We start from the raw sequence: 13,757 nt of genomic DNA on the forward strand, positions 1-13,757 counted from the left end.
GTTGGTAGTTTAGATGAACTAGACGGTGTAGGATTGTTAGGAGTCAAGTGAGGGCTTGTACACACGCTACGATCCTAATGAACATATAACCACACATATATGCACTCAATTAGTCTCAAATCACTAATTGATAATGTTAAGACATCCTAGACATAATAAACACTTTATATAAGTGTTTTAAGCCCTAAGGATTGCATCTATGCTATTGTGGGACAAGGCACTTGTGTTTTGGGTTCCAAAGGACCCCATATATGAGTTTACTCCTCATATACCATCACACATGGAGTTTACGGTTGTAAACTCTTGAGTTTACGACCGTAAACTCCCAACCATGGGTGTCTTGTGGTTAAATTCTTGGAATTATTCCAACTTGGTGGTTAAATTCTTGGAAGGGTTTAAGATCTAGAAACACTCCATTTAGGAGTTTATGTCCCTAAGGCCATTTCCCTTAGAGTTTGCGGCTGTAAACTCTTAAGTATGGGTGTTTTTGTTTCTTTCAAGTCTCTTGCACATGTGGTATAGGTTCTAGACTTTTATTCCAAGCATATGAAGGCCTTAGACACACTTTGGTGCCCCTTTAATTAGTTTATGGCCCATGAACCATGTCATGGCCGTAAACTCACATTGCAAGGTGATTCTTATGTGTTTAAGGCCCTTGATTTATTGGGAACAAGTCTAGGTAAAAGTCCAAAGCTTTAGGTGCCTTAAAAGCACCATTTGAGCTTGAATTTGGAGTTCACGGCCTAAGATATTCTTGGGCCGTAAAATCCCAAAGTTGGGTGATATTTGCTTGAGTTCATGTCCCTAATACACTCCTATACAAGTCCAAGGCAGTAGCACAACACAAGGGTCGGTCTAGGCTTTGTTTCGGGAGTTTACCGCCCAAGAACACCTTGGGGAGTAAACTCCTAAATCTAGTGATTTAGCCTTCTAAATCATGTTATAAACACATATTAAGCTTTCTAACACTACTAGAAAGAGGTACTCACGATTTGGGATAAAAACCCGAAGATCCGTGAGAGAGAAAATGGCTTTTCTCTAGTTGGAAATGCGAATAATGAATGAATTTGGTTCAGAATTCTATTTATAGTCCTGAGATAGTTTTGGCAGAAAATATTTTTATTCCTAAAATGATTTCTAATATAACCGAGTGTTGGAATAATAGTGTTGCACAAAACCCTAGTGCAACCACTCTCCTGATATCTCCTTATGTGTAGATCCTGAAAAACTACCAAACTTATACCCGAAGTCTGGAATTTCACTGAAACTGTTCTATGCTCTATTGTCTTGATATGGTTTGTTCATAATGCAAATTTCGGATTGTCACATCATCCCCCTGTTAAAGGGAATTTCATCCCAAAATTAGAATTTAGACAAGTAAGTATGTACGAGTGATCAAGTCGTTATGTGAACTTCCTAATCGATTGGTTCTCGCACTCCTAAGTGAAATCGGGTTCTCGGTTGGTATTCCAACGAACATTCACTAATGGGCGACGGCGTTGCTTCGTCCGCTTGGCCACTGGGTCGAGGGTCACTACGGTCCTAATACGAAGGCAAGGATCTCGTAAATCTCGATCTCGTCGAGAAGGATTACAAAAGTCCTAATGGAAGGATACTATTTCATGTTCGAGACGCGAAGGGGAAAATGTACGTTACTGAGTTCGCGGAGTAGGTCTAGTTTGTGAAATGCAGGACCGATTCTGGTAAGAATCTCGGAGGTCCTAACTATATTGGATTTTAGGTTTCCACACTTTACGAAACGTATTAATCCGTTCCCAGAGCGAGGTTTCCTAAAGAATTTGGTCTCTCACTTGGAATTCCAAATGTTCTTTCTCTCGCTTACTTCCCAGTCAAGGGCCATCCCTTGCTGGGTCAAAGTCGAAAGGGTTCCTGAAGTTTATGGGGATTTCCGAATGGACTAAGATAGTAGGTCTGTAAGACCTAGAATTTGGCGAATTTTCCGTCGGTGACTATGGTGCCGACAAATTCCCAACGGTTTTGGATAGTTTGACAGAGTACTCAAGAATTTCCACAACACTAAAAGTGTGTCTCAAGAAATTTGACTCTAAATTCCAAAACTCTTGTTCATAGAACTTTGCAGAAAGTATCTCTGAGGGTAATGTTTCTATGGGTTCTTTCTTACTACGAGGGTAGATAAGTAGTCATTATATGGAGAAATGACGAACTGATCCCAGTAAGAAAGGCGTACTCTACTTATTCAGCTCATGAATACTGTGGGCGTATGGGTCCTATCCGAGGGGTATCAGTACGGCCTCGAAGTGTCCGCATCGAGTTCGGAGGGTAGTCTTTAGGACATCCTTCCCTAACACTCGAACTGGTGATATTCGGATCTCAGGTCCATTTCTGAAGAAATTCTTTCCCTGTGTTTGCCCAATCAATTCGTCTATGCGAGGCAGAGACAACGATTTCTAAAGGAAATCTTAATGAAGTCTCCGGTCGTCGAGGTACATAAAATGCACTCCGTCGACTTCTGGTAAGAATAAAACCGGAGCTCTCAAGGGTGAGAAGCCTGGTCTTCTAATTCTATTGTTGAGTAGTTCGCTGTGTTGTCTGGGCTGTTCTTGTATCTTCCGTAGGTGTTTAGACCGTAAGGCGATCTGATTATAAGAGCCATATTGGGTTCTAAGTTTGTTCCTATACCAATGCAATTACTATTACTGCTGGACAGTCTCCGTCTTGAAGTTCATATTAGAATTCATACGTGATTCAATGATCACAATTTCGTGTATATGAGTCATATATAATTAAGACTGAAAAGGTATTCGAATAACTGATTCTTCCTTAATCTCACATCCCATCGAGGGAAAAGAAGTTAAAGTGGAATCATCAATTCTAAACCTGTAGAACATTGATTATATATCACTCTCATTTATACATTCTTCAGTGATAGATCAACCGTATGAATCCTGGAATTGAACTTGACGTACTGCACGAGTAATACTGTGGGGATTCCTTCGGAAAGGAAAAGAACTATAAGGTACTCCTTGTATGAGGACTTCGGTGTTCTGATATAACGGCTTTGCTAAAAGACAATTTCTGAGAAAGAGATGTACTTATGAAGCTGGTATTTCGAGGATCAAATTTACTTGAGGCGTATGATAAAGTCGGAAACATATGGAAACTAAAGACATTAGATTTGAACATAAGGCGTTACAGACAAAACACAATAGTGCAACCATTAACAGAGTTATTGCACTTAGGATTTACTACAAGACTATTGCTGCGAAGAAGGTATACTACAAAAGACAAGTATACGCAGCACGAGCATCCCTAAACAGACGGGATCCCGCAAAAGATAAGACTCTGGTTGCACTAGTTTTAAACATGTTTTTGAACATACTAAATACTGACGAATTGGAGGGAACCAATACTATATTAGGGTCCTTAACTGCCTCCTTGCATTCTGAGGTCAAACTCCTCTGGATTTGCCGTTGTCCTTCTCCGATGGACAGTCCCTTTTTAAGTGTCCCATGACGCCACATAGATGGCATATCTGAGAGGTTTGGACATTGGTGGTTGAAGAAATGTGTCAGATCTGGATCCTGCAGTAACTGGCAGTATGTCCATTCCTGTTGCACTTATAACAGTGTAACGGTCGGCAACTACCCAGATGATGAAAGCTACACTCATAGCATTTTGGTAGGTTTCCGGCATATTGTCTGGCTGGTTTGGGGACCATTGGGACGCCCGAAGGGATGGTAGTAGGAGGTACTGATGTCGTAGCTGTGAAGGTTGTTACTGGTGGTTGTTTCCTGTTCGCCCTTCGAAGCGGCTTGTCCTTAGAGTTAGTCCAAGACTTTCGCTAGTTACTTGGATTGTAATGATTGTTAACAATCCCGCTAACACCTGCGTCGTTAGCGTTCAGGTGGGTCAGAATAGCTGACACGGCAGCCGAGACTGCAGCTTGAAAGGTAGTTGCATCAATCTGAAGAGTTGGCGTTTGGTTGATGGGCTGATCGTCTTTCTTGGATGACATGATTCTGTTACACGGAAGGAAACGAATTTGTAAGCGGAAATGGTTGAATCTAAACGTAGTTCGATCGCTCATGTAAAGAATAAAAGTATGCTCTCTAAGGTTCAACCTACATCCCTATGATGTAGTCCTAGTATGGAATGGAAGTATGTTCACGAAGGTTTGACCTACATCCCTATGATGCAGTCCTAGCAAAGATCAGAAGTAAGTTCATGCAATGGTCTCAAGATGTTTGTCGTTCTAGCCGAGGTATCAATGGTTGGCGAATAATGTGATCCATCCATTAAAAGAGACTCGGAGATGTCTCCGGGGTCAAATTGTTATAGTCCAATGACTTGACTAGAGCATGTTTCGAATAGACTCTAATGAAAGTATGATAAGAGTATTCGAATAAAGAATGACATAGAAGTTAGCCGACTGTCAATATCTTTGATATTCATGACGTACAAGTTCGGGAAAATGACCTTGTAAAAGGTCTTACATCATAACCAGAGAAGATGGTTCCTGACAGTAAAAAGACCTAACTAAAGTACTTACAGTACAAGATAGTTTCATAGAAAATGCCACATCGGGCATAGACAGGAACACGATTCCTTTCTAACAAGGAATATAACGTAACGCACCTACTACTGGCGACGGTCATCACTCTGGTGAACTCTCAGTTCAGCCAGTTGGCGTTCCACATCAAGTAGGTGTCTTTTGTATACTCTATGGCGTACTCGAAGTTCCATGACTTCGGCTCGTGATTCAGCCAGTGCTTGCAGCTGGGTTTCATAGTCTCCCTCAGACCTCTCATGAGCATGCTCAAGGCGACTGGTGCGAAGCATATGCATTCCCCCATTTGTATCGGCTTCTGCGATACATTGTAGAGCTGTCCTGCCCTGAATTTTGTTTTGGGCAACTCTTCGGATCAGAATTGGCATGATTCTATCTGCTGAGCCCCCATTGCTCAGGTCATAGAATCTTCGGTCACCATTAAATGGCATGAGCTGATCTTGTCCTTGGCTCCATGTTTCCAAACATTCCACCCACTCAGGCGTCGGGCCATGAAGAGTCGGACGAGGGTTAGGAATTGGAAAGGGAGCTGCCTGGGGTAGGTTCTCAACCTCGGGTTCGGAGATGGCATCGTCTGAAAGGTCTTCAGCATGGTGATCATTCAGAGGGATTGGATGATCATTAACTGGTTCTTCTCCAAACCATACAGCAATAACCGCGTTCGGAAGGAACAGCTTGTCGTGGGGATGGAATCAAGCCATGTTATCTACACGAGAATTTGGGGTAAGAAAATAATTATTAGATGAAATATCTAGATAATTATTTAGGAAATCTTCATTAGTTCCATCGCTATTTGTAAAGTGCATACCAGTTATATGTAATCAACACAGGATAGGCCTTCGAATAAGTGACCTCAACTCCAAATTCACAAGGAATAAGGGTAAAGCAAAAATTTCACCGAGTCTAAGTCTATAACATCCTAGTTACATATAACGTTAGCGTATCCACTTAGCAATTATCAACTTAGGAATGAAGATTCCATTTTAGTTCTCAAGTATAAAGTACTTATAGTAACACAAAACACCCCTATGGTATTTTAGACTTAGGTTCTGTTATAATGTTCTCATTGTGGTAATGTTGGTAAGTTTTTAGATTTGTTGCCCTATCACAACCATTCTTGGGCATGTGCTAATCACTCTTTGGAATAGCATATTTGATCAGGCTATGCCACTCCCAAGACTGACCATACATCCCCGAGCTTACCTGTGATATTCAACAATCGTAATACTTTTGTTCTTGTCATTGTGACACTGATTTTAGTATGAATGCAGGCACGTATACTTTGTTAAATATTTTATTATTTAAAAGTATATTCTTTTAGACAGAGTGTTTTAATCGCTATGTATTTATAGTTAGTCTATCTTTTATGGGTTGATATACTTAATTCACTATAAACAATTCTCTGATACCAATCTGTCACACCCCAAAACCACGAACGACAGAAACGTTCAGGGGTGGAGGACGTCATGTACAGTATCACAACAGTGTAATATAATAAACAAGCAACAACATTATTCATTGCATTATAAGTAGAGTTTTAATACATGTGTGTTCTTTCATAAGATACAACAATAAAATGAATAATCAAAATAAGGCGAGTCTTGTCTGTGCTCCGTCTTCTCAAAAACCTGACCATCGCACATGTCTAACTGATGACCTGAGAATACACGTTATTTTGAAAGAGAGTATCAGCTTTAAAGCTGGTGAATTCATAAGTAATTAAGCGTCGTTGTCTTGCTGATGAAAATCTATTATGAAGGCCATGTAAACCTTTAAATGAAAATGTTGATGTAAGTATGAAAAACCCTAGAAAATCCCTTATTTTCTATTAGTTTGAGATGTAGTCTTCTACCAAGACCCGAATGTTTTGTTATGGCAATGTAGTCTTCTACCAAGACCCGAATGTTTTGTAAGTAAAATGATAGATTGTCCATTCTATTGACTAGTACTAAATGTGCTTATTCTAACTCATCGTTTATGTGAATATATCACAAAATAAAGTAAGATAGGAAAAATATAATCATGTAAGTGTTATTATCTTGGGTTACCAGGACAAACACGACATCGTACTAAGCGATATGTATAACCTAATGAACCTCCGAAGATGGTCCAATTGTACTCTGTAGCTGCAGCAGGTCGGAGGAAGGGTTAGTCCCGTAAAGGTACTCCTAGTATAAGTAATAACCGTAAGCATCCGTAGATGTTCATCGACCACTGGTGCTAATCAGTTGGGATTCGGAATGATTAGTCCCGTCTAAATATCCCGAGGTACGGGGGGATAGGGTTCCATCTAAATATCCCAAGGTACTGGGGGATAGGGAGGATAAGTTACACAGAAGGTACTAATAATCATCCTCGCAATTCGTGATACAAGTATTCATGTAAGTAATACACAGGTAAATGTATCTACGTAAAGGTACTCATTTAAGCTATTCATGTATCATGCAAGAATATGTAAACGTACTCTTGTATCAGGTAATGTACTAGTAAAGACTCATGAATGAACTGACTCTTGTGTGATTCCTTGTAATAGGAATAATGTTTGATATCTTCAAATTATCCCTATGATAATTAACTGAAAGGTAATTAGTTGTTCAACTAGGTTTATACACTCTTACTACTCAAGGGTGTGGGAAACTAAATGAAAGATGTAAACTATAATCTCTAACATATATATGAACATATGCGTATAAGTATAGTTTGGTTCAAGAAGGTAAAATTAATGGTTTTGTATGATATCTAAGAGTTTTGAACAATAATTAAGAGTGACTTGATGTCATTTTAATAAACAATTCAAAACTAATACTTTTGTTATCAAGGTATTTTAAGATAGAAAACCATTTCATGTGTCACCTTTTGAAATATGTGAAATCTACTGACTGAAAACACAGTTATAAAATACATAAGATTGATTTAATAACATACTGTTTTCTACTTGTATTCCCCCCATTAAAGCATTTAAAATCATTTAAAACATTGATTAAGGGGTATGAACTCACCTGTTGTTGGTAGTTTAGATGAACTAGAGGGTGTAGGATTGTTAGGCGTCAAGTGAGGGCTTGTACACACACTACGATCCTAATGAACATATAATCACACATATATGCACTCAATTAGTCTCAAATCACTAATTGATAATGTTAAGACATCCTAGACATAATAAACACTTTATATAAGTGTTTTAAGCCCTAAGGATTTCATCTAAGCTATTATGGGACAAGGCACTTGTGTTTAGGGTTCCAAATGACCCCATATATGAGTTTACTCCTCATATACCATCACACATGGAGTTTACGGTTGTAAACTCTCGAGTTTACGGCCGTAAACTACCAACCATGGGTGTATTGTGTGTTTTGAAGTTCCAAAAGATTCCTGGAATTATTCCAACTTGGTGGTTAAATTCTTGGAAGGGTTTAAGATCTAGAAACACTCCATTTAGGATTTTATGGCCCTAAGGCCATTTCCCTTAGATTTTGCGGCTGTAAACTCTTAAGTATGGGTGTTTTTGTTTCTTTCAAGTCTCTTGCACATGTGGTATAGGTTCTAGACTTTTATTCCAAGCATATGAAGGCCTTAGACACACTTTGGTGCCCCTTTAATTAGTTTACGGCCCATGAACCATGTCATGGCCGTAAACTCACATTGCAAGGTGATTCTTATGTGTTTAAGGCCCTTGATTTATTGGGAACAAGTCTAGGTAAAAGTCCAAAGCTTTAGGTGCCTTAAAAGCACCATTTGAGCTTGAATTTGGAGTTCACGGCCTAAGATATTCTTGGGCCGTAAAATCCCAAAATTGGGTGATCTTTGCTTGATTTCATGTCCCTAATACACTCCTATACAAGTCCAAGGCAGTAGCACAACACAAGGATCGGTCTAGGCTTTCTTTCGGGAGTTTACCGCCCAAGAACACCTTGGGGAGTAAACTCCTAAATCTAGTGATTTAGCCTTCTAAATCATATTATAAACACATATTAAGCTTTCTAGCACTACTAGAAAGAGGTACTCACGATTTGGGATAAAAACCCGAAGATCCGTGAGAGACAAAATGACTTTTCTCTAGTTGGAAATGCGAATAATGAATGGATTTGGTTCAGAATTCTATTTATAGTCCTGAGATATTTTTGGCAGAAAATATTTTTATTCCTGAAATGATATCTAATATAACCGAGTGTTGGAATAACAGTGTTGCACAAAACCCTAGTGCAACCATTCTCCTGATATCTCCTTAAGTGTAAATCCTGAAAAACTGCCAAACTTATACCCGAAGTCTGGAATTACACTGAAACTTTTCTATGCTCTATTGTCTTGATATAGTTTCTTCAGAATGGAAATTTTGGCTTGTCACATAAGGAGGTTCTAGGACTGTAAACACATTTTTATGGTCCTATTTCTCATATTTTTTACGAATTTGAAGGCCAAAGGTGTTATACTAGAAGCTAGGATAGTTACCTTGACGACTTGGAGCTCGTTTTGGATGATTTTGGCTTGATTTCGATTTTTAGAGAGAGAAAGTAGAGAGAGAGTAGGGAGAGAGTGGAAAGGATTCAAATGAGGCTCTCTCAACTTTATATATGCTCAAGCTTTAGGACACGGTGGAATTCTACCCGATACTGCTGATAAGCGGGGCTTTTGGTCGTACCCGATTTAATTATTTTTATAACTTGACGGAATAAAACTAAAATTTTTCTAAATAAAAATTTGGGGCCTTTCCACGAGATTCTAATGCGTTTTGGACAATTATTAAGTCATAAAAAAACTCAAAATGACTTAATTTAGAAACGAAACGGAAATAATTTAAGTAACGATTTTTTTTACGACGGAACGGGTTACGACAGCGGAATGAACTTCGGGTTGTCCCATTATCCCCCCGTTAGAGGGAATTTCGTCCCGAAATTCAAAGATTAGGATACAGTTCATGAATTGAAAAGAGATATGGATGAATCTATTGCTTCGGGTCTTCACGCTCCCAAGTGGAATCGGGTCTCTGCTTAACATTCCAGCGAACCCTCACTATTGGGATGTGGTTTTGTTTTATACGTTTAATTTATCGATCCATGATCTCAATTTGTTATTCCATGGGGGTTCAGTCTTTCGTTGATTTTGGTCTCATCAAAGGATTTGCTAAGGTTTCGTCGGGTAGACACTTCTTAAAAATAGAGACGTGTAATACCGGATGGATGTTACTAAGTTCTGAGGGTAGTCGGAGTTTGTAGGCTACGGGATCGATTCTAATGAGGATTTCGAAAAGTTCTATGTACTTCGGGATACGTGTTTCAGAATGTAATATACTTTCTCTCTCATCATTAGCTATCTCGACGGTAGACGTTTCGGTTACTAGTTGAGGGCTAAGTTTACGAAGAAGTTCAAATGAATAGCTAAAAGATTATCTTTCAGTACTAGAATCGAAAAGGATTGCAAGCATAAAGGTTGTCGAAAAGGAATATACCTGTGGCAAAAATGGGGTCGGCGGCTGCCTCAATTTTTCCTATAGCTAGGACTCTTCCAGTGTTGCCAGATGGTGCTGCCTTAGGGCAGTTTCACTTGTAATGTCCGACTTTTCCACAACTATAACAGGTCTGACAGATACCAGCTCCGAAAACTTGACTAGTTGATTGGGTTGGTGCTCTGCAGCTTTGCGCGAGGTGACCCTCTTGGCCACAGTTCTTATAAAACTTTGCACAACACGGACCAGGGATACGATGGTGGTAACTGCACCTATCGCACCATGGAAGGATACCGACATATCCGCTGATAGGTCCTTGGGCTGAGGAACCGACAACAGAAACAGCAGCAGGGGTAGTGGCAGCATGGATTGCCACTATCTGTTGTTTCTTCGAGGACTCCGGGGAAGACTGGATCTTCTTCTTCATCTTCCAAGACTTTCTTTTCTCACCACTCTTCTTTGTCAGCTCAGGAGTGGTGGCCGCTTCCTCTGGGTCATCACTATGGTCGATTAAGGTTTGCGCTAGGCACTTGGCGTTGTCATAGGTATCCGGCTTCGCAGCTAAAACGTTCCGTTTGGTTGGCTAGGTCAATCCCCAGATGAACCTCTCAACCTTCTTACTCTTCGGGGTAACCATTCTCGGACAGAGTAATGCCAGGTCATCGAATCTGGATGTGTAGGCGGCGATACCGGAACCCTTCATCTTCAGGTTCCAGAGTTCATGCTCCAGCTTCTGTATTTCTCCCCGAGGGCAGTATTCCGCAAACAGAAGTTCCTTCATGACTTCTTAACCCATAGCATTTGCTACATGTAAAATTAAGGATTTGCCTCGGCCGTTCCACCAAGTCATAGCTTTATCAATGAACGTGCAGGCGGCGAATTTCACCTTGTCAGATTCCGAACATGCACAAATCTCGAAGATAGATTCGATTTTCTCTAACCACCTAGTTAGACCAATGACACCCCATGTGCCATCGAAGAATGTGGTTTTTGCGTTCATAAAGTCTTTATAGGAACACTCTTTATAGGAACACTCCTCTTAATTGAACCAAGAGATATGATACAAGGGATATCTCATTACGACAGATATAGAATTTTCATTAAGCAATAAAGCAGGAAAGAGTTATCAAAGCAGATAAACTATCGCTAATGGAATGATCAAGGAACAATTCTTTGAATGAGGATTTCTACAATGGATTGGCTTGAGAAATACTCCCATAGTATTTCATGATTCGCTGCAGCGACGACTCGTTGTTTGGGATATTGGGTAAGTTTTAGGCATGCTGCATACCACAGTCGCTCCCAAGCACATGTTGGCCGTATATCGAATGAATATAGTTGGCCAGGCTATATTGATCCTAGACACGACTACATAACTGCCCAGGTTTAACCGCAGCGTACAACACCCATTTACTTATGTTTCGTTCTACTTGTAGTTACGGATTTTGACGGTCAGGTATACTTGTATACTTTCGAAAATACTTATACTTTAAGGTATACTTTTAGTTCAGAGCACTTAGGCCCTTTAGTGTTTATAGTCTTATACCATGTAAGGTTTGGTATACTAGTTCACTATAAACAAGGGCTCTGATACCACTCTGTCACACCCCAAAAACCTAAGGCGAGATCATTTCTGGGGTGGACTCCACGTTGAGTATCAAATCCAATGCACATAGTAAGCATAGTAAACACGAAATATTACATTACATAGTAATATTTACATTGTTTGAAAACAAAGAGTTACAAAAGTTATACATATACATATCATATGAACAGAAACAAAGACGAATCTTCCAAACACTCCCTCTTCTCTAAAAGGTGGCGGTGTACCTGTCTAATGTTGACCTGAGAATACAAGCAGTTTGAAAATCAACATAAAGTTGGTGAGTTCATAAGCGGTTTAGTTTTGAAAAGAATGAGTTCCCTTTTGTTTTCTGAAAAGTTGATATCCAAGAAAATCCCATATTTTCTTATAAAAACAGTTTAGTTATCATTTGTTACCAATTTAATTATAAGTAGTTATTTTATCCTAGGAAAATCCCATATTTTCCTATTAGTTTAGTTTTCCATTCGTTATACCATTCATTTACGAGTTATTATGTTATCCCAGGAAAATCCCATATTTTCCTATTAGTTTAGTTCTCCATTCGTTATACCATTCGTTTACGAGTTGTCATGTTATCCCAGGAAAATCTCATAATTTCCTAAACGTTGTGGTTGGTTCTTAGTTCTGATTTCGATACACTAGTATCTACCATACTTATAGTATTAGTTAGGTTTTCTGATATCTTTGTTACCCTACATTTGCATGTCGATTATCTACTATACTTAGTTTTATTTTTGAATATTTGGATACACTCAGAAACATACATTAACTGTATATTCGAAGTTCTGGTGATTTCCAAAAGAGTACATTAGATGTATCTTCGAAACGCTGTCGACATCCAAAGGCGTATATTTTCGAAACTCTGTCGATGTCCATAGGCGTACTTTCGTATTCGTATTCGTATTCGTAACTCTGGCGATACCCAAGGCGTACACTAACTGTATATTCGAAGTCTTGGCGTCATCCAAAGGCGTGTTTTCGTAGTTGTATTCGTATACCTAATCCTATTCCTAATCGTATTCGTATTTGTATTTGCATTCATATTCGTATTCGTATTCGTATTTCTATTTCTATTCCTATTCGTATTCGTATTCTCATTCATATTCGCATTCGTATTCGTATTCGTATACCTATTTCTAACTGTGTATGATTATCCCTTCACTCTCGTATCTACGCAGAGTGGTAAAGTTCTAACTTAATGTTATTAGTCCTGCACTCTCGTATCTATGGGGAGTTATATCAAGAACATTTTAATGCTTTTTGGTTAATTCTTTTAACAACAATCATATGGGAGTTCATTTGTGAAATATAAAATATAACATTATAAAACAAGTTTCACAAATAACATAACGGTTTACTCTGCAAGTTGAACGATTTGTTAATATAGTTTCTCGAGTTAAAAGCATAAGACACATGAAATAGATCAAATAAAATCATAAGTTTAAGTCCAAGATTGTCTTGTACTTGTGCTTGTATTCGCCCCCTCCCCCCTGAAAACATTGAAAAACATTGAAAAAGGGTAGGGGTATGAACTCACCGATTGAAGAATGTGTCTGACTGGATGTTAAACGTTAGTTCGGGGCTTGAACGCGTGTGAGGTTCCTATGTAATATGAAAAGATACACATTTGTATTTAATTAGGATTTGAACTACAATTTAGATATGATTATACACTCCAATACGCGAAAACACTTCATTACAAGTGTTTGGAGTGACGCGGGTGGCATCTATAGATGTGTAGGACCTAGATATAGAGTTTACTCTTCAGAAGTAAACTCCTTGTGGATTTCATGGTCCATTGACCATATCTCATGAGTTTACGGCCGTAAACTCATGGCTGGTGGGTTCTTGAATGCCAAATGGTCATACAAGGCACACGGGAAGGTTCTAGGGTTGATTCCATGGCTTAGGAAGTGATTGGGACTCTAAATGACCTTGGATAAGAGTTTACGGTCTATGAAGATGTTCTTCTGAAGTTTACTACTTTAAACACGAGTTTACTACCTTAAACACGAGTTTACTGCCTTAAACTTGAGTTTACTACCTTAAACACGAGTTTACTACCTTAAACTCGAGTTTACTACCTTAAACTCATGTTTGTCCATGATTCATGAGTTTTGGTGGTTGAAAGATAAGCATTCTAAGTTCTTGACCCATTT

Source organism: Lactuca serriola, chromosome 4 (genome assembly GCF_051521515.1).
Source record: "Lactuca serriola cultivar US96UC23 chromosome 4, Lser_US96UC23_V15, whole genome shotgun sequence".
Taxonomy (NCBI): domain Eukaryota; kingdom Viridiplantae; phylum Streptophyta; class Magnoliopsida; order Asterales; family Asteraceae; genus Lactuca; species Lactuca serriola.